Source organism: Musca vetustissima, unplaced genomic scaffold (assembly GCF_032173495.1).
Source record: "Musca vetustissima isolate MV318-11 ecotype Yass unplaced genomic scaffold, APGP_CSIRO_Mvet_v1 utg15158, whole genome shotgun sequence".
Lineage (NCBI taxonomy): Eukaryota > Metazoa > Arthropoda > Insecta > Diptera > Muscidae > Musca > Musca vetustissima.
The window spans coordinates 358,752-380,592 of NW_026887821.1; the positions used below are offsets into that span (position 1 = coordinate 358,752).

Below are 21,841 nucleotides of genomic sequence, written 5' to 3' on the forward strand. Positions count from 1 at the left end.
AAGAAAAAAACTTGAATTTTCCATCGAGGGAAGAAAAATTAATATCTTCTTTATACACACTTTGCAAATGCACACACTCACACGCACGCACATACCTATCCATAAAGCCAAGTACAACGAGGAGACCCACTGAAACCCTTACTCATGCTCGCTCTCTCGCATGCTCTAGCTATCTGACACTTTCTCTTCCTTTTTTGTTGTGGTGAAAGGACGATACACAGACACGCAGCCGAATGTCTATGCCGAAGAAATGTAGGTGAAACAAAAATAACAACAACAGAAATACAAGAATGTAGAGTTTTTTTTCCAAAAAGGGGTGGGTGGGGATGATGTTGTTGTTGTGGTGTTTAGTCTAAGGAGTCAATGAGATAGTAACAACTCCCATCTTTATATTATTTCATTGAACTCTGAACTGTGTGGTGGAGGAAGAGAGTTGTTATATTTGTTTATATAAATAAAATGAAATGTATTGAAAAGTTTTAGTTTTGAAATTATTTTTTATATAAACTATTAATTTCTCTTTGTTATCCTGTTAAATAAATACATGTTCGTTTCTAATTAGGTCATCTGTATTGAAGAATAGACAAATTTTTCCTAGAACACAGCAAATTATACCGGAAAAGCTTTTCCACTTTTCCAGCGATGAAAATGTAATAAAGGATGGTGCGATCATTTTTGTAGACATTTAATTTTCGAAATGTTGAAGAGATAATTATTTCATTTTCTGTTTTGAAAATTATTAATTAAAAGCTCAAAAGAAAGTGAAATATTATTTGGTAGATAATTTTTCCATGTGTGGACATTTCTTTTTGGATAGTAAAATATATGGTCTGTTCCCGTACTGCAAGAATCTACTCGATTTTGCTATTTTCTTCGATATCATAAAGGAAAAAAGTGTTATCGGAGTAAAAAATAGTAGATTCTTGCAGTACGGGAACATACCAATAGTCTAACAGAATGTAGTCTAAAAGAAAATAGCTTATATGAAACCGGTCAAATATATGTCTACTATGAATATGTGATTTACTATGAATTGAAGAAATTAAAAAAAATAATATGTTAAAAATAGCTGATAACTCAATAATTTATAAGAATTTGTTGCTCAATTCAAAATTATACGAAAATTAATTTACTCAGTTCGCCCATTTAATGCAAATCAGCTGATTATTGATTTCCTGAATATTTCGGCTTATAGTACTTTTACATTGTACCGGATTTATTAAATCGAGAAGATCTAAATTATAAATTTCATTACATATATGTCAAATAAATCCTCATAGAGGAGGTTAACCCAGCAAAAAGTTATAATGTAAATATCGTTAAAGAACGCGTTTAGACTTCTAGACCCACTCGATTTCAAACGTCAAATCCATAGCGTATACGCCACGTTAATTCTGTTCACATATTTAGTGTATTATATTTGACGTATATGCTATGGAATTAACATTTGATATCGAGTGGATTTCGTAAATCTAAACGCACTTTAATTTCAAAAAATTTGGACTTTGTTTACGTTTTCATAATAGAAGACTATTCACAATAATGGATATTGACAGCAATCTTGAAAAACAGCTGATTGACGTGGATGACCATTTTAATAGACCTTGTTATACGAAACCTTCGTGGAAAATTTACTCAGTAGCAAATTTGTGGTAAATATCATTCGAAAACTCGCAATAAAGAATTTACTTTGTAACAGTTAGTGAAAAAAATTTTGTCTGGTTTGTTAGTAAACTTATTCACATACTTTGTTGAACAAATCGAAACAAAATGAAAAATGTTAATAAATACATTTTAAATTTGGATTCTATAAATATAATAGACAATATAGAATTTTCATGTTTAACAGTACGTTTACATTTAACCGGATTTCGTTAACCCAGTGGGTTTCAATTGTCAATTCCTTTGCATATATGCCAAATAAATCCTCATAAAGTAGGTTAACCCGGTAAAATGTTCTAATGTATATGCCGTTTAAAATTTGTTTTTAAATCTTGCCTAAACTTCATTCGATAAGCTTTGACATTTAAGGTATTTTATATGAAAGATCCTCCAGAAATCTGTTATAACAAACAAAAATTATTGAATTAAAAGTGAATATTTTTTTCACGCAACTTAATTTAAAATAAAGGAAGTAATAGTATGTTTACATTGCACCGCATTGTACCGCAGCCGTTCTATACTCTCATAAATCCTCATAGAGGAGGTTAAGCCGGCAAAAAGTTCTAATGTAAATGCCGTTTAATGTTCATAAAGTTCATCTTCTGTTCATCTACATTGTTAATAAATCCGAAACCTTACAATAAGTTTTGGAGGATATCAACGGCGATCAGCTGATATTGGTTTACAAATAAAAAAATTAAACATTGTTGAAAGTTCATTATAAATCGACTCGACTTATGAAATCCTGAAATACACCTTATGGTGGGTTTAAATTGTTAATTAAATTGTATACATCAAAGGAGAAAAACTTTGTATCAGCTGTCAAAATTCATTATTGTGAATTGATTTCCATTATGAAGACGTAAACAAAGTCCAAATTATTGACAGTAGGCCTGAGAAAAACAGCTGATTTTGGCTTGCTGGGTAACCTTATTAATAGATCTTAGAATATGTGCCAAATAAATCCACTGTTCTGTTTTTGACAGAACAGCTGTTTCTCACCCGGCATTAAACCAATTGCTGCTATCTTCAAAGTCCTGCAACAAAAACAAACATTTTTCATTCATTCTGTGGATTTGTTGAATCCAATATTTCCATAAATATTAGAATTTATTGTCAATACATTAAGAATATTGCCAGGTTGCGGAATTATACAATTTTATATTAATTTTTTAATTTAATGACTGAAATTGCTATCAGCTTTTTCCTGAAAGTTAAATTTGTGGAAAATTTATTTGATTTTTTATATTTTAAAAGTAAAGGATTGCTACATACAAGGATGGATTGCTACATACAAGGCCTATATAACGTCGGAAAATAAGCACAGCTGAGTATTAAGTTTGCTGTCAAATTATATTTTAAAACCAATACATACATACAAAATTATGTTAGACGTCAAAACGAAAATATAATTATTTTTTCAACATTCAATTCTTTTTTAATTTATATCGTCTTTATGAACATTTCAAGTAAATTATCTTACAAAATTATAAATTGTGTTTTGTTTTGGTCGTGTTTCTTTTATTAGTTTTCGCCTCGGCAAAAATGACGTTAAACTTTAGTTTTCACTACGAATTCGCATACTGGCCCACCATATATAGGCCTTGGCTACATATAACTGTCTAAGACAGCTAAAAGTGTATTTACATTCACTCTTATTTTTATCATAGCGAACATTCATATATTTAATGTAAACCTTGTATAATATCCACAGAAAACAGTTGATCTGCAAATCTAATCTGTGTTGATTTTATTTTTTTTTTCATTAAAAAATAAAGTCCAAATAATACAGTACATAAAATAATTTTACAGAAAAGCATTTCCACCCTAATATAAAATATCATATTTACTACCCACATTTTTTTGCAAAGCGTTTGACATTACAATGGAGCATACCTTTACCTTCGGGTTCTGTTCACGATGTAGAACTCTATATTTTTAAATTGTGCTAATTAAATATTTTTGTCTGAGAAAAATACAAGTATTCTTACATAGTATCATAGGAAACATTCGAATGTATAAGTAATGTAAACCTAGTATCACCTCCAAACTCATCTCTTTCAGTATTTTAATTAATTTTTCAATAATTTCTAAGGCCCAATAACGTCATGCAGAGAGACCATATCACCTGCTTCTCAATGCTGCTGTCCAAATCCATTATTGTGAATTGACTTCGATTATGAAAACGTAAACATTGTGTTCATTTCGATTATGAAAACGTAAACATTGTGTTCATTTTGACATTAGAGAGACGTCCTTAATATATACTGTAATTTTTCTTTAACAACTTTTGATTCTGGCATTATTAGGTCAATCGAAGTGGAAAAGACATAACAGGCTGGTCTGATGTTGGACCATTTTAATGTAAAAGAAGAATTTTATAACTTCTTCGCCGTTCTTCGAATTATGTGTAAAAGAATGCAAATGACTCAAAATCAAAGTCTATCGCAATATTTTTAGCTGTTTGGGACTCCAAGTCGTAGGTAGTAAACTCCATGGAAAGTGTACAAAAACCTACAGTTTTCGAAGTTATAAACGGCAATAGACACAACAAAATTTTCAGCAATTTTAGAGATTGTGGGGCAACTTCGAAGCCGAACATATTATATGCTGGCGCGTTGAGAGTTAAACTCTCCATCATAAATTTAACATTGAAATAATAAACACTTTTTTGGCCCCGTTTCATAGTTTGTCCATAGAATAGCCATATTTTCAAAAGCACTCTAATATATGTACATATTTACATTTATAAGTATAATGTCACCTTACCAATCCAATTTTCAAATTTATGTTTTGAAACTAATATTCTAATAACAAAAAATTTCAAGTTAATTTATTAAAATAAAAAGGACACAAGGAAACAAATAACCCAGTGTTATGATAGAGAATAGAATGAGTGTGCGTGAGTGAGTGAGTGAGTGAGTGAGTGTATGTGTAAACAATGAAAGTACATGTTCTTGAGAAAACAAAACAAAACTAGGGCAGTGTGTTTTCGTTGTATTCTGCTGGCTGGCTGGCTGTTATGCTTCTTCTTGATGCACAAGAAATGTGTTAAGTTACCATTTCCTAGCTCTCACCAAACTTTCACTATACTGTCTCGTGTCACTCTCTTATTAAGTGTAATGTTGTTCTCTTCATAAATACAAGTATTTCTCTCCATTACCATTATTCAAAAGAGAGCAAGATTATACGGCATATTTGTGTTTAGGGGAGCTTAAATAACAGTCATTGCTTGTTTTGACGTTCAACGTGACGGATGTGTAATGGAATAGAAATTCTGCTTAACTGAAGTAAAAAGAAAATGGTAAAATATTAAAAAAAAAACAAAGTAACAAATCAAATTTTTTTCAAACAAATAATATATATAACAATACCAAAGAAAATATAACTCATAAGGAAGAAATAAAAAAACGAAGAAAATTACCACATAACAAATGTGCTGTGAATAAGTTGTATATGTGTGTGTATACTCTCGGTTTGAGTTTCGTTAAGAAAAAAGCTTTTCGGTGTTGTGTCGTGTCCTGTGCGGGTGTGTGTCTGAGCATGTGTTTATTTTTGCTGGAAATAAAAAAGGAAGTACCGATAACAAACAAAACATAAACAAAGCTAAACATTCTACCGCTTCGTTAATTGTCAACGTGTGTTGTTGTGTGGTGATTGTGTCGCGGCATGCCCTCCCTTCCAGTGTTAACGGAAATTCGTGTATTTTTCGCGACAGTCTCAGTGGAGGCATGTTACTAATATGGTTTTTGTTTGTTTGTTGCAGGAATCATAACAACCTAGAGAGAAATAAAAAAAAAAAACAAATATTAAAAAGAAAAACAACAACAGCATACCGATTGTGTTAAATTAAATTATAAACCCTTAATAAAGTGCCATTGTTTTGAATAAATAATTAAAAACCAAAAAAAAAAAAAAAAATTACTCGAAATAATTTTGTAATCATCATTGCAAATATTAGTACCAAAATCCTTGTGGCTTAAATTAATTTTATTGAAATTTAATTTTATACCAAAAAAAAAAAAAAAAGAGTAAAAAACACAACACCACCACTCATCTTGATTATCATCAATGCTAACAACAGTAACAACGATTGTTTAAACAAATTTGCGCAAAATTTTCAATTGATTTGCAAAAGAATGGCATCAAAACTGTAAACAAAATTTTTCCTTCAGATAGAAAATAACGGAAAATCATTTTGATAGCTATTCGATATTAAACAAGAAGCAGCAAAACTACAAAAACATCAGCAGCAGCAACAACCATAACAAACAAAAACTAAATGTTCAAGTCCTTAGTGTGAATGTTGGCAACAGTGGAGTGGGACGTTGGTTTAGCCTGTAATAGGTGAGTCAAGTGAATAACTTTATTTATTTTAGAATACATCCTATTTTTGCTTTATAAAAGTGAAAAAAATAAGGCAAATAAGATTTATGTTATATACTATAAAGGTGGTGAATATATCCATAAGAGAGGGCAAAAGGTTATTAAAAGTTTAGGTTATTGTGGCGTATAGCAGCGAATGTTTAATTGGATAATATTACTCATACGACATAAAATTACACATATTAAATCCTTATTATTCAAATAACAAATAATGGAAAAAAAGTAGAGTGAAGTCATTCGATTGGAGATATAAAATAATAATGGGCATAACGATTATCAGATGAAAAACATAAACATTAAAGGGGACACATGAAAACATTGTGCGATTTTTACTTTACTACTATTTATTTGAAAAAAATATTTTATACATTTTCGATTTGGCAACTAAATTATATTAAAAATAAAAACTATATACAGATAAAAAAACTATCTAAAATTGCAACAATTTCTACAGTTCACTTATCATTCGGAAAGTCACCCTTACTAAAGAGTGAATGTACCAGAAATTGCAAGAATTACTAGATGCCAATAAAAACTCATAAAAAAGTACATATTTGAAATAAAACTACAAATCGGAATTAATCTAATTGAACGATTCTATTTTGAAAGGCTTAATTGAAGAAGACCGATATATGTTTATTGTTTCACTGATAAATGAAGTTACAGATACAGTTAAAATAAAGATGTAGTGTATGAGTTGTGTGCTAGGACTTAATTGGATTATTGAATGTTTTGAATATATTTGGGAGTTGACAAAAACGATTGAGTTCGTAAAGACCCGGTGAAAAAAAAAACAATTATATAAAATATGGTGGAATAATAAGTAGAAGTGGCTTTGATGTCATATTTCCAAGAGAAAGAACTATGAGGGACTTCCAAATCTGGTAAAGTACGCTGAAACCAAGGGTAAAAATTTTCATATCATATTTCCAGTGGGAAGAATAACATTCAAACGTGCCTGAAAATAAATCTGAGAGGTGGTTTGAATTGACCAATGCATATTCCAATTAAAATATTTGCGTAGTGCAGGAATTTTTCATAGTTTTGTTGAAAGCGCAGACTGAATATGATTTGATCCATTGACGGTCATATAATTTTTTAATAAAAACTAGTGAGCGGAGAAGTATAATCGGACGGAGCCGAACATTCTGCGTATTTATATGGTGATCCTTGGCAATATTTCTTGGCCGATTAGAAGTCAACAGTTCCTCTCTCTCTCTGTCCCTGGCATATTTTCCGAATCTTGTTTTCCCGGACGCCGTCTCCGTTAAAATATCATCCGTTCACTGACTATAAACGCAACTGCATCTAAAATGTTCATAGCGTTCAGCGCGAAGACCGTTAATGAGGTTTTAGTGATACATAACAACAGCCGATTACATACAACAACATAATTAGTATAAAATAAAAGTTTAACCACCCCTCTTGGATATACTGTCCACTTATCTGGTCTATAGTCTTCAGGAGTAAATATATTTTCCTAAGAATGCAATTTTTCACACAAAAGTCTGGGTACATTTGACCCACTAAATATCGACCAATTATCATGAATAGAGCTACATTTGTTCCTTGCCTAGACCGCATTCTTTGTATATTTGTGGAGCATCAGCTCGGGTCATAATTATAAAAAAACAGACAAAAATAAATTGTTGGTCCCTAAATATTCGGAAATTAATCCTTTGGCCAGAACCCTACCGAATCCTACATTCAAAATTTAGTGACGATATGTCCATAGCTGTGGCCTCTATGTTGTTTACAAACAGACAGATGGACGAACGGACACACATGTCTAGATCAACTCAGCTAGTCAAGATATGGCGGTCGTTACAAACTCTTGGGGCCACACAAAGCTACAATACCCTTACAACATAATTGTGTAGGGTATACAAATAAAATCGTCTTCAGGTTTTGTCTCCCTAAGCTGTGTTCCTTTTGAAGTCCTTCAGTCTTTTCTATTCACGTCCCCTGAGGTTGATTAGTGGATAATATAATTTATTGTGGGTCTGTAAAAGGCTTGGCGTTGTTTGATACCTACAGAAACGTGTCGTGAGAAATTATTTATGTTTTTTATTCATTATAGTTTTAGAAGTGATGACTTGTATAGTTTGATTCCTATCCGTCATGATATTTATTGTATTTTGACCAGAGTTTAAACACTCCGTTATACCTTCAATCTCTGCCTGTACGTTCGCATTTTGAGCTGGCAGGCACAATACTTTTTGTGTGGTTTATTGTGTCCGGTGTCAGTTCACACGTTAATGTCTAAAATATAGGACAAATAGAGTCTCCTAAGACCTAATTGGTGTTGCCCATTGCCATCTACCGGACTTCACACTTTAGAATTGGTCTAATATATCGCTCTTATATATAATTTAAGGCTCGCAGAGAGACCTGTGGACTTTGTCGACCTGTTGTAATATGTGAACTTTCCATTTAAGTTTCCTGTCTCTAGGAAGACTACATATATTTAATTTTCTTTTATTGTGGCTATCAATTTGTTTTGGTAGCTGAACTTTTCATATTGTCCTATTTTTGTTTTTAAGTTTCAGTCTTGTTATTATAACTTCTTCTGCATAACAAAATATAATATGACTAATCAAACATTTTTCAAGGATTTCAAGGATATTTGTATGCACTATAAACATCAAAATTGTTAAGAAAAGAAGCCACTGTTCTGACTATTATAAAGGAAATTTGTCTTAAACCACAAACATGAACTATGGGTCCCCTTTTTGGAATAGGTATTTTTTTTTGAAATTGAATAAGGAGTCGGGTTAAAATTATTGTTGGATAAGGATTCTGGTCAAAAATATAAGGAGTCCTGTTATTGATTAATTTTTTAATATTTCGTTTTTTATATCGTTTTTCCATAGAAATATAAACATGTTTATATATAACTGCCTTGACGTTTGTGCTATATGTCGTATGAGTAATATTTAAACAAATAAAAATAATATTACGCCTAGATGTTCGCTTGGTATAATTTAAATTGATTTGATAGGTTATTCAATAAGCAGTCATGTATTTATACATTTTAAAATGTAAATAGGAGTATTATTAGGAATGAACACTTTAAAAAGTTTACAAGAAATATATATTATATATACATATATATATATATATATATATACGTTTAAAAAATTAAATTTCATTAGCTTGTCCGAAATTATAATATTTGTGTTTTATACTCAAGAAAAATAGGCGAACGTACAATATGTTTATATACTAGTCAATGAATTCACATTTTCATTAAGTTTTGGATTCAATAAAAATGTTGGGTCTGTTTAAAAAATCGTAAAACTTTTCCAATTTATAAAGAAAAAACTCAACATTAATTTCGATCAGACAGAGAGCATTAATAAATAAGAATATGCTTTTGTTTTAAAATAATTTATATTTTTTATAATTTAAAAGTATTTACATTTAATATGATATATCTGTTGAAACAGATATTACTTTTATATATTTAATAAGTGCTCAAAAGCATGCACAATTTTTTTAATTTTTTGTTCTTGGCCTATGGCTTTTGTTCTACATAAAAGTAAAAAAATTGATGAAGCAATGATAGAATGCCATATTTTATATTTCATTGCTTGTAAGAATAATTTTGACATTTTTTACTTTGAATGCATAGTTTTTAAAACTCCGTTATTTGGCATATTTTTTAATTCGGAACAAGCTAATGTAGATTCAACCACTAAAGTAGAGTAGATATAAAATTCAAAATTTAATTTGATATAATTTTCTTTTATTTATTTTTTTCCAATACAATTATAAACTAAACAGGAAAATGGTGACAGCAATATTACACTAACATTATTGCAACAACAAATTATATATACACATACATATGCATATATAGGATATATCAACAACTAATGAGTCTACACACATATGCAAATGGTAACAAACATATAATTACAGTTCCTTCCATCCATCTAAAAATTTATAATGCGGCAATTACTTTTTGTATAAATTTAACGTATGTGTGTGTGGATGACTACAAGAGCCTGCCTGTAAAAATTACATACACATTAATAACATATACGCATTCACGTTTAAATACACAATTGATTGTAGAACAAGAAAATATAATAACACGGAATAAGTGTCAATTAGAACCCTACAAAAACTCGAAGAAAAAAGAACAACAACAGCAATAAAACACGAAATTGGAACGACTACAAAAACAACTATTCAAAAAGGGGATCACAAAATTCTAATAAATATCATTGTAGAAGAACGAGAAGAAGAAGAAGTGGTAGCAGCACAAAACAATAAATTTGTATATTGGAAATATTGAAAAAAAAATACCAATTGGAACAAAGAAGAAAAAACAAAAAAAATTGGTCACATTGTTGTTGTTGAAACGCCTACACAAGAAAATAAATTACACAGACACACGCAGATACATCGACACAATCATATATATGAGAACGCATTGACACTTTATATGTTCATATACATATATATATGAATACACATTGACGTGGCATTATCTATTTATCCATCATTGACAATGGTCTATTGGTGTCCAAATTGTCATGACATTACCGTGTTACCGCCAGCGTCCTCAAAGGTAAAAGAAATGTGGAAAAACAAAACTAAAAAAAAATAAATGACAGTAGACAGCGAAACCTCTCATACACAATAAATAATAAAATAAAATAGAAAAATAGAAACGAAATCATAACATATGACGGTCATTTGTTTAACCTTTAAATAATTAAAATACACGCACATGCATATATCAATGTATTTATTATTTCATATACGTATGTGTATCAATGTGTTCGGTATTACATACACCTTTTGTTTTGGAATATCTATGTCATATAGAAATCATTATTGTTGCCATTGACAATGGTTTGTAGTAAAATGCTTAGTTGGTAGAAGTGACATTAATAATGGTTATAAATTCACCTGGGCCCACATCGTATAACCTTTTGTGGTGCTATTAAATTCGAAAACGAGTGATTAAGACGAAAACCGAATGACATATTTGATTCATATATTTTAAGCTAGTTGTATGATTTTCATGCAATCATCATATTAAGTTACAACTTTGGTATATTAGAAACTGAAATAATCAAGTAGGAACACTGTACTTTTTATAAGATTCGAGGAGGTATTTTTCTTCCAACAAATCGATTTTCTTTTAATTTTCCATCATAGACTCTTTCGCAAGGAGCTATATAGCCTTTTGGAAAGACAAAATGGCAAATTACAGCCAACTCGACAGGGAAATGCTCTAGTTAGTAATGCTTTAGTTCCAACATAAACCTAAAATCAAATACTTCGGTTGCTTATCCTCTGAAATGACATTATTCGGTTTTAAAATGGCAACATAACAAATATTGATAGAATGCCTTTTTTATTACTAACGGAGGAGTTGGTATTTTTTATACGGCGACTACCCAATTATATTCCGACATAAACAATTTTTAACATACTTGTGTAAAATAGAAAAGCTCCAGTTTTAATATTGCTTGTTCTGCCACCATTTCTGCCATAACCTAAAAATAGAATAAAAATATGGAGGCGTCACCAAAGAAAACTCAATGTACAAATTACAGCCCGTACCAAACATCCTAGGAGTAGCAAACATTTGGACTTGGTTAAATTTTAAACAAATCGTGGTGTATCACATGGGATTGACTGCGCCACCTTGATCGGACGACCACATTATAAAATGAAAAATGAGATGAAATTTGGCAAAGCCAAGGTCCAAGGACGGACCCTTTTGAAATTTAGAATAATAAACTTAACACATATTAGTTTGTTAAGATACTGTGAAATCGGTTCAGCTTTAGATATAGCTCCCATATATATTATCGACCGATTTTATGTAAATGGTGCGCCAAAGTCCCTATATTTCTTTAAATTTATCCGATTCAAATGAAATTTGAAATAACGCACTGTATTGAGTGTAAAGTGGCGTGTGTATAGTATAGGTCCCATATATTTTGTCCGATTTTCGGGAAATGTTGCACAAAACTCCTCTGCTTTGTTCAACTTATACGAAATTTGGAATATGGTACTGTATTGGGTCTTAAATGACGTCTCTTAAGTTTTCACCAAATTTTTATATAGCACCCAGATTTCATTTAAATGGTGCACCAAGTAGCTAAAAATTTTCCGATACCAATTATATTTTTCACATGGCTTGGTTTATATTGGTATATATCTTAATGTATCCTGCAATAAGAATCGTGGGATCATCTATTGTATATAAACAAAGTGGTGAGGGTATCCTATAGGCGTAACCGTCCGACTTTTGAACTTGGATGTAATCGGTTAATCCTCCAAAAATTATGGTTCTCATCAGCCAGACAGTCGGGTAGTAATTCAGATCCAAATTTTCTAAAATTGATTTGGTCCTAAAAATGTTGGTGTCTATAACCAATATTTCGATATACTAATTGTCATATGTGAAAAATTCAGAATTTGGGCTAAAGTTGTTGTACCCTCCACCATAAGGTGCGTACTCAAAATATATACAATTGGTCTATAGTCTATATGAAACCTATGTTCTATTTTTTTACAAATATTTGGGATGAAAAATTCGGCTAAGTCCTTAACCTTCCGAAAATAAGGGGGAGATGGAGACCTTCAAATGGGTGCCATATACCGTAGAAGTTTTTTCACCCACCAAGCAGGCCAAATTATAACCACTTTGGTTGAAAAATATATATGGGACTATCAAAATATATCAAAATTTGTGATGTTCGACTTATAATTGTGGACTGTAGAGGGACTAGAAAACATGCAACAAATCGGTTTAGTTTATCCCAGAAATATCATCTGATAATCTTTAATAATAGTCCTTGACCATAACCGGAACATCATGTATAATTGGAAAGCGATCAGCGCTACATTTCAGCCATCTATTTAAGTAAATCTCCCACATCTGAGTATAATTGGTATCAATTTAAACTTCAATAACTCCTCTTGGATATACTATCAACCTTTCGGGTCTGTGTCCTTCAGGAGTAAATATTAGATTGCGGAAAAAGAAATCCATTATTTTTTTCGGCAGATGACTGTACTAATAGATTTCTCGTAAAGTATCGATCAAACAATTTCAGATTTATGCTCGTTGGAAGGAACACATTTCGCAGTAAAAAGATTTATTTAGCTGAAAAAAATCATAAAAAACGGTACATTTTTGGTCTAAATCGGACATGTTAAATAAAGTCGTATAGTTCATACAAAAATAAAGGATTTCTTTTTCCCGAACCCAATATATTGCTCATTTCCTGCAAGACCGTCATAAATAAAAAAATCGTGTCATTCTGAAATCGATGCAAAAGTCCATGTCAGACTTAGGGTCTTTGGTGTACCATTTTTATGAAATAAAGAAAAATGATACATGACATATGTACAAAGACATAATACCCTGTACCTGGGTGTGGTGAAGGTACAATATAGTCTCGGGAATAGAGCAACATTTTTTTCATTATTCATTGAAATCTAATTACACTAACTTTAATTTGTTTAAAACCATCATATTTATTTTGGTCACAATTTACCTCCTCATATTGACGACAGTTTAGCTATAATTTTAAACTTTCCTGTTATTATTCTTCTTCCCTAAATGTAAATTTGTCGAAAAATAATGTTCAATGTCACAAATCATCATTAATAAGTAGACAGGCGTCAGATTTTTATAATTGCACATAAATAGGTACAAATGCACCCACACACAAATATGACATATTTTAAAATATCTACGTTACATACGTACATATCAATATATTGAAAGCAAATATCATCAGCGTATATTGTAGAAATATAGTTCAAAATCTAAAACAAAAAAACGTAGGACATACATAGTAATTTGGCAAAAATATTTTTGCACTATTTGGCATTTTGCATACTTTGCCATATTTACCAAAAAATAAAAAAACATACACACACATACATATCCACTATATTTCGTTACAAACAAAATCGAGAAATATTTACATAGAAAATTCGTAATGTCTGGCATTCAATGTATGCTCGTATGCTGTTTTATGGTTTTATGACTGATAAACAAAATATAAAAAAGCAACAACAACTAACAACCAGCAAAAATACTTGACTTTGAATTTGTTTAATGTCCATCAGGGCACTTTGGTTTAGCGCCATATGTAGTTTAGTGGGCCAATGTGAATGTTGTTGTTGTTGTTCATGTTGTTATCTGTTAGTTTTTTTTGTTATTTTTTTATTTATTCTAAACAAATGCCAAGCCAGTTGTGGTCGACGTTGTCGTGGTGCAAATGAAAACGAAAAAAAGGATAAATTGTCGTCATCGCTGGGGCAGAGGGGGATGATTCGTGGTTGGTAAGAATGTAATGCCTTAAGCTGTACACCTTCATATGTTTGCCATGATTTGTCCATGATATTTGGTTGGCCATGATGGTTGGATGGTTGCTTGCTTGGCTGATAGGCGAAACATTTAGATAGTCAACCAGTCAGCTAGCCAAACAACCCCTTTCTCACCACTGTTAACATTGTTGGAAAAACCACAAAGAAAGGAAACAACAAATGTACATTGATTATAGCCGTTGCAATTGTATAATAAATGATTTTTGGACACACCAAAAATCAGAAGAAGGAGAATTGTAATATCATGAATTTTGATTAAGTGTGCGGCATTTGAATAATTGGTTAAACAGAAATTGGAATGACAAGAAAATAATATGTAAACAGGGATAACAATATATACAAATAGGTTGAGGAAATGTTTATAAATTTTAACCGTTATAAGAGTTAAAAAAATATGACATGATTTGGAAAATGGTGTGCTGTACTAGGTCCACTTAATATTAGGTTGGGGAAATGGTTTAAAATAGTTATGGTCGATTTTTAGCTCCTGGACTGCTAACATGCCGTTCAATTGCGATCATTTCTCCGATTTTATCGACATTTTCGACGACCGGTCTACGTGTGCGAGGTTCAATTTTTACATCAAAAATTCCTGAACGGAATCAACAAAAACAAAATTTCACATAATTGGTTATTACAGTATCTGAACCATAAACACCATTCACAATTAATAAAATGATGTCATTGGTCGTCAAGGGATGGTTGTACGGCAGATGACCCGCCTTTTTGGTCCCGTCAAAATGGCAATAGACTGAGTCGGTGTGTAAAACCTAGCCTTGCTCTTGATCCACAATTTCTCCGAAGACTATAGGCAAATTGTTGTGGTGTACCACTTAACTACTTTTGTAGAAGCCACAAAATTATGATGAAGAAATATGACAATTTTTATTGAGCCTTATGGCTAATGATAAATGCAAAAATATGCCTCATCTAAATATTAGTTTTAGACATCATGTATCTTTGCACCATACCAAAGTTTCAGAAAATTTGAAGTCGAATTACAAACATCCGTCCATCTGTCTGGCCGGCTGATGCGCACGCTAGCTTTCGAAGAGAGTAATCGATTTCATCCAAACATTGCACATATTAACATTTCTTCCAAACTTAGTTCAAGTTCGATGATGGCGAATATCAGCACACTCCTTCTGGCACTTCCCACAAAAAAATTGTCAAAATTGCGCAAAAATTTAATTGTATAATATAATGCGAACGGACTATCCGATTTAAACAAAACTTTGTAAAACATATATTTACCAATCCCAGATCAAGTAGGAAGTTTGGTCCACTCCTTCAGGTACCTCCTCCACAAATGGTCGAAATTTTCAATATTTATAAAACCAATATCAGGCGAAGGGAATGTTCGATTTAAATCAAACGTTGTAAAACTTATTATTTTTACCATTCCTAGATCACGTAGGAAGATGGGACCCATTGGTTCACTCTTTCTGGTACCACCCCACAAAGTGTCAAAAATTTCAATATTTATAAAGCGAATGGAATGTTCGATTTGAACCAAACCTTTCACAACCTATTATATTTACCAAGCCAAGATTATGTCCGAAGATGGAACCCTTGTCCACCCCAATCCAATATCGATTCTATTATTCTCATCTTTACAAAGCCTATATCAAGTCCTCCCCCTGAAAGTGTTAAGATTTTATAAACTTGTAAAATTTATTAAATTGAAGCAAATTGATTAAGCGAATTGATCAACATTTAATCCGAAACCTCTCCGATAAAATACATAACATATATAAAGCGTAAACCATAGACATATATCTGTCGGAAACACAAACTGATCCTTTTTTTATATATTTGCACCAATCGAGATCCCTTTTATAAGACAAGATGTTCAAGCAATATCTGGTAGTATACGTTGATGAAAGAAAAGTCCTAGGATACCTCTATCTAACAAAATGCAGGTCTCTCAAGAAAAGCTGAGAATAACGCCAATATGGCCCAAAAAACACCAGGTTTGTCTTTTGGTTCCAGTTCTTCCTGATTCTCGACGACTCGGTTGTATAACAGTTTTCACCAACTGTTGTACTGCCTAAAAAACGTTCAAAATAATTTTAAATTAACCCCCCTTTTCAACGGACTCAATATTCTTAATTTCATTTGAAATTAACTGTTATAATACGAAAAATATAAATGAATTAATTTAAACCTTGTTTATTGATTTATGGCTGCCTCAATTGGATCATTTAAGGTAGTAAAACAGTTTAAGAAAACTGTTATACTATTGAATAACTATGAATTTTTTATGAAATAAATTTTATTCAACTAGTTGAACAAATTTCTAAAATCATAATTAAAAAAAAACTAACAGTTGAATTTCTAAAACATAAATATTTTAATTTCTTAACGTTTTAAAATTCCGTTAAACCACTTTCCAACACCCTATTATACTTTACTTTCGACTTGGTTTTGACCATGGTGTTGCAAAATATTTTGTGGTGTTAGCCAGCTAGCCAGTCAGCCATACCTACTGACCTTTTGATAAAAAAACACCATGCAAGTAGAAGAAGTTGTTGCTGTTGTAATTCCAATATCTCTCAGACAATAAGAAATTGGTGCCAAAAAATCCCTACAAATTGCTATTGAAAGTAAGTACTCGTATTACAGTCGTAATTGTATCAATGCAGATTATGGGAATGCTTCAGTGAAATTTAATAGCTGCCAAAAAAAATTCAAAATAAAATGCAATAAAAGGTTAATTTATTTTAGAAATGTTATTTGATTTTGGGGTTATTTTTTGGCTGTGAATTGTGTTGGCATATTGGAATCTGACTTGATTTTTTATGAAATGAAAATTACATAACTGGGAATTTGTTTTTAGGGATTGATAAGAAAAAATATTACAAAGTATAAAATAAAATATTCGTTTTTTATTTTTTATGTTAAATTGAAAATAATTGACATAATAAATGTTGGAAACAAACTAAAAATAATATTTCAAACATTTTTTTTACTAAAAACCGGGAAAATGTAACTTCGTGTAAATTCCTAGTAAAAATGAATCGTGTATAAATTTTAGATTTTCCTATGAAAATGTATCGTTGCATGAAGTGAATCAACCGCATAGCAGCCCCACATGTAACCTCAATCATTATTCAGTTTTTTCGTTTTCGAATTAAATTTAAATAATTTATGAACATAAACTTTTCGGTTCTCTAGCAACGAAAATATCTGTTTATCTATTTTGTATTGATGAATGAAATCTAGTTCATATGTTTATATTAGGGTGAATCAAAAATAGAAGAGATTAAATTGAAGGACTTTTGAAATAACATAATCATACATAAGATGTGTTCATGTACTTTGGGACATGTCCAAGCTGCAGCTGGAATTGTTCGTAGTGTGATTTTCATTCTGAGATTCGAGAATCCCGGTTCAAATACTCTCAGCCTTAAGTCCAATAAAGGTGTATACACTTTGGTACGGCAAAAATGTACATCGAAAATTTGTTTGGAAGAAATTCATTTTAGACTATTTGGAGCCGGACTAGCAATTGATGTCCGTCTGCTGTCTAGCTGATTATTTATTATTATCTATTATATTTCCTATCAAAACAAATCGTGTGTCACCATTTTTTTTCAAATCTGTGGGAATTAAAACATGTAAAAAGTGTCAGTCGATGTTGCCGATAGATATATGGTTTGCGGAAGTCTTCGGAATTACACACAGGTTTATTATTCGTTTTATATAAGGTTTAGTTTTTATCAAAGAGGTTTTGGATTTAATGTTGATCGAATCGGTTATTCAATTCGCTGCAAATTAAATTTATAAATTTAAAAAATATTGATCTTTTGTGGAGATCTGCTTTGTAAAGATAAAAGATCTGCTTTGTAAAGGTAAAAGATTGTGCAAAGTTTGGTTCAAATTGGACATTCCATTCGCCTGATATTAGATTTATATATATTGAAATTTTCGACCATTTGTTGGGGAGGTACCAGAATGAGTGGATCAATAGGTTGCATCTTCGAACTTGATCTGGGCTTGGTAGAGATAATAGGCTGTGCAAACTTTTGTTAAAACCGAACATTCCATTCGCATGAAATTGTATTTAAACGTATTGATAATTTCGACCATTTGTGGTGGAGGTGAAGAAATGGGTTCTATCATGGGACTTGATCTGGGCTGGGTATAGATAATAGGTTGTACAATGTTTGTTTCAAATCGGACATTCCTTTCGCCGAATATTGAATACATTCGCCTAATATTGAATACATTAAAAAGGACATGGCCGACAAGTCCCACCTTCCGACTAGATCTATGCTGGGTAAAGATAATAATTTGTACATGTTTTGGTTCAAATCGATAGTCCGTTCGCATAAAATTATTAAATTAATTTTTTACACAATTAGAACTTAATTTTAATTTTTCAAGATTTTCTATGGGCTGGTATATTAGTACCAATGCTTGTTAAGGTTTCTATCTTTGCACATATATATTTAAAGATTTAAAAGAAAAGAAAAATAATTTACAAACATTTTTTTGTTATTTTTTATTCCTTATTTAATTTTTTTTCCTTTTTATAACTCCTAACTGGAAAATCGGAATCAGAAAATTCCAACGGTGTTAGAAAGAGTACATGACTGGCTCACGTATGAACTAGGATTATTGACTTCGCTCTAAAATTACCAAAATGGCGGAATTTTGAAAAAAATATTTTTGGAAAATCGCCGATTTTTTACCACAAACTAAGTTAAAAATAAGGAAGATCTACACCGATTGGCTTTATCCTAGTTCATACGATAGTGTAGTTCATACGTTAGTGTAGATTCGAATTAAACCAAAAAAAAAAAAAAAAATTGACCCCGAGAATGGCGGAATCCCCTTAAACTATGTTTGGAAGTCACATTACGATGTGAAAGTTTAGATGAAATCGGTTAATCTCTTCGAGAATTATTGTGCGCACCAGATGCCCAGACAGACGGACGACTCTAAGTTGTCTGAAACGGATTGGGGTCCCAAGTACGGCGATTAACCCATCAGTTTTATGTTCTGGAGAGCTCTTTTTTTGATCATTCATAGTATTCTTCATTCTTAGAATTTCTCCATAGAAAATACTCAATAATGACTCTTGTATTATCAATTCACTCAGGGATGGATGTGGTGCAATTTGCCATTGAATAATCGTCTCCATCATACACTCTTTCCTGATAATCCATGTCGAAAATAGGGTTACTTAGTCAAGCCCAAAAGTCCACATTTAAACTTTTCGATGTTTGCCTCTATTCAAAAAGTCGATTTTTAGTTGACTTTTACATCTTACGATTTTGTCAAACCTTTTCAAAATCGATTTTTGACTTCTAACGATCGATGCAAAATCGACTAAAAATTTGATTTTTGATATAAATTGTTGTTAAGGGATAAAATAAAGTTTTGGAATGTGTAATTTTTAGTCAATTTGGGCTATCCCAAAGCCATGTAAATATAAAGAAAATCGAAAGTCGGCCTTGTAATTACCTCAAAGATTAAAAGTCGACTTTGACTTTTCTACATAGAAATTAGATTAAGCGACTAGTCAAAAGTTGATTTACTTATTCCTAGCCAAAAGTTGAAAAAAATTAAAAAAAAATCCATGAGAGAATTAAATTTTTTTAATCAATATTGATTTTTAAGTCACATTAAACAACAAAACACATTGTCGTAATTCAAAGTACGGTATGCTTAAAAGGTCAAACTTTCCAGAAGCAGGAAAGGATTACTTATGCCAGCCTGGGTTAGAAATATATGTAGTAGTCTTCGTATTTTACCAAATTATAACTAGAAATCCGTTCCTATATTAATAAAAACTAGTTCTCATAATTTGTTTCGAATCATATTTGACATTTGACTGTACTGTTAAGTTCAAAACATTTTTTTTCTTAATGTTTCCTAAGGTTGAAATATTATCAAGGCTATTTTACAGTTGCAAACATTTGTTTATTATTATAAAGTTTGAATTTTTCCTGAAATACAAAAAATAGCATCAACATTTCTTCATTAGAAAAAGGATATATCAATTATTAATAAAAACATAATTTTGCCATTAAATCTTAATAACAATTTTCAAAACTCATAAATAATAACGTTTCCTTTTAAAATTTCAGTAGTTGAGTGTATAAATATTTTGATCGTTGCGGTGTTTCCCTTTCCAGATTCCAATTCGATTAATTAGCTCATTCATTATGAAGTGGTTTTGATTGGAAACATCTGTTTGATAAATACAAAATGTTCACACGAAAATAAAGAAAGGAAACAAATCAAAAAACACACACACACATTGTGTATAACACTTAAGGAATAATATGAACAACATTTGAAAACTGAAAGTAATGAAAATACTAAACAATCGATTCGATTGCCATAGTGAATTATTTTTGGATATTTCGTGAGTGAGTTTGTGGGGGGCGATGGGGTCGCTCGTCTATTCAATTGTGACAGCTTTTCCTTATTTCAGTTATTTTTCGATAAACAGAAATCATGCAAATGATATGGGTGGGCTAAAGGAATAGTGTGTTTTTGGGTGGAAGAGAATAGTTAGCGTTTTTATTGTGTTGCTAAAAAAACGGAAGTGAAGTAATTCAAAAAGTAATTTTATATGTATCAAAATATTTATAGATATATATACAACGGTAGTTAACATTTATAGATAGGAGTGGGGGTGTTATTTATTTTTAGAATAGGAAAATATATTTAGAATGGGTTTTAAAATTATTTATATTCTTAAACATCTATTTAAAAAATTGAGTCTACTTATAACAGTCAACTGGTTTACTATAAAAAGCACTTATAACACGTTTAGACTACTAAATCCACTCGATTTCAACATTAATTTCATGGCGTATACGTCACGTTAATACAGTTTACAAATCCAGTGGATCATATTTGACATATACACTATGGAATTGACATTTAAGTCTAAACACTTTTTTAGGAGATAATACAGTTCATACATTGTTTTTTTCAGTGATGAGGAACTTCGATTTGCTACTGTTAATGGCTCTAATGATCCGCCTATTATATGTTAGGTCTACAGAAATGCATTTTGATTTAATTCTAAAGTTGCAGATCAGTTGTAACTATTTGTTTAGTGTGTAATTTATGGTTACATTTTTAGAAACGCCAACGATATCGATCCGTATTCTTCGAAATCTAAAAATGTATTAATTTAATTTATCTACACTTTGAAATATTACAGTTTATAATGCGAATTTCATAATGCAAAAATATTGTTTATATAATTAAAATTTAATTGGCCATTAGAAGTGTATTCAAATAGTCCATATGGAAATTCTCATCTTTGCGTGTTAAAATGTTTCAAATGAAAATTATGGATATACAATGTTGGGTGATTGTATATTTATTTTTTTCTTAAAACTTACAAAAATCAATTCAATTAAAATACATTAAATAGATCGTGACCTTTTAA

At 31.0% G+C, this 21,841-nt stretch overlaps 1 protein-coding gene across 1 annotated transcript in view; it reads left to right on the plus strand.

Annotated features, from left to right (window-relative positions):
- Nucleotides 1–5,886: 5,886 nt before the first annotated feature.
- LOC133335537 (calcium-activated potassium channel slowpoke) overlaps nucleotides 5,887–21,841 on the plus strand; it is a 147,528-nt gene continuing 131,573 nt past the window's right edge. The window contains exon 1 of the mRNA XM_061543823.1: nucleotides 5,887–6,009. The gene's annotated coding sequence lies outside the window, so the exon portion shown is untranslated. The remainder of the gene's footprint in view (nucleotides 6,010–21,841) is intronic.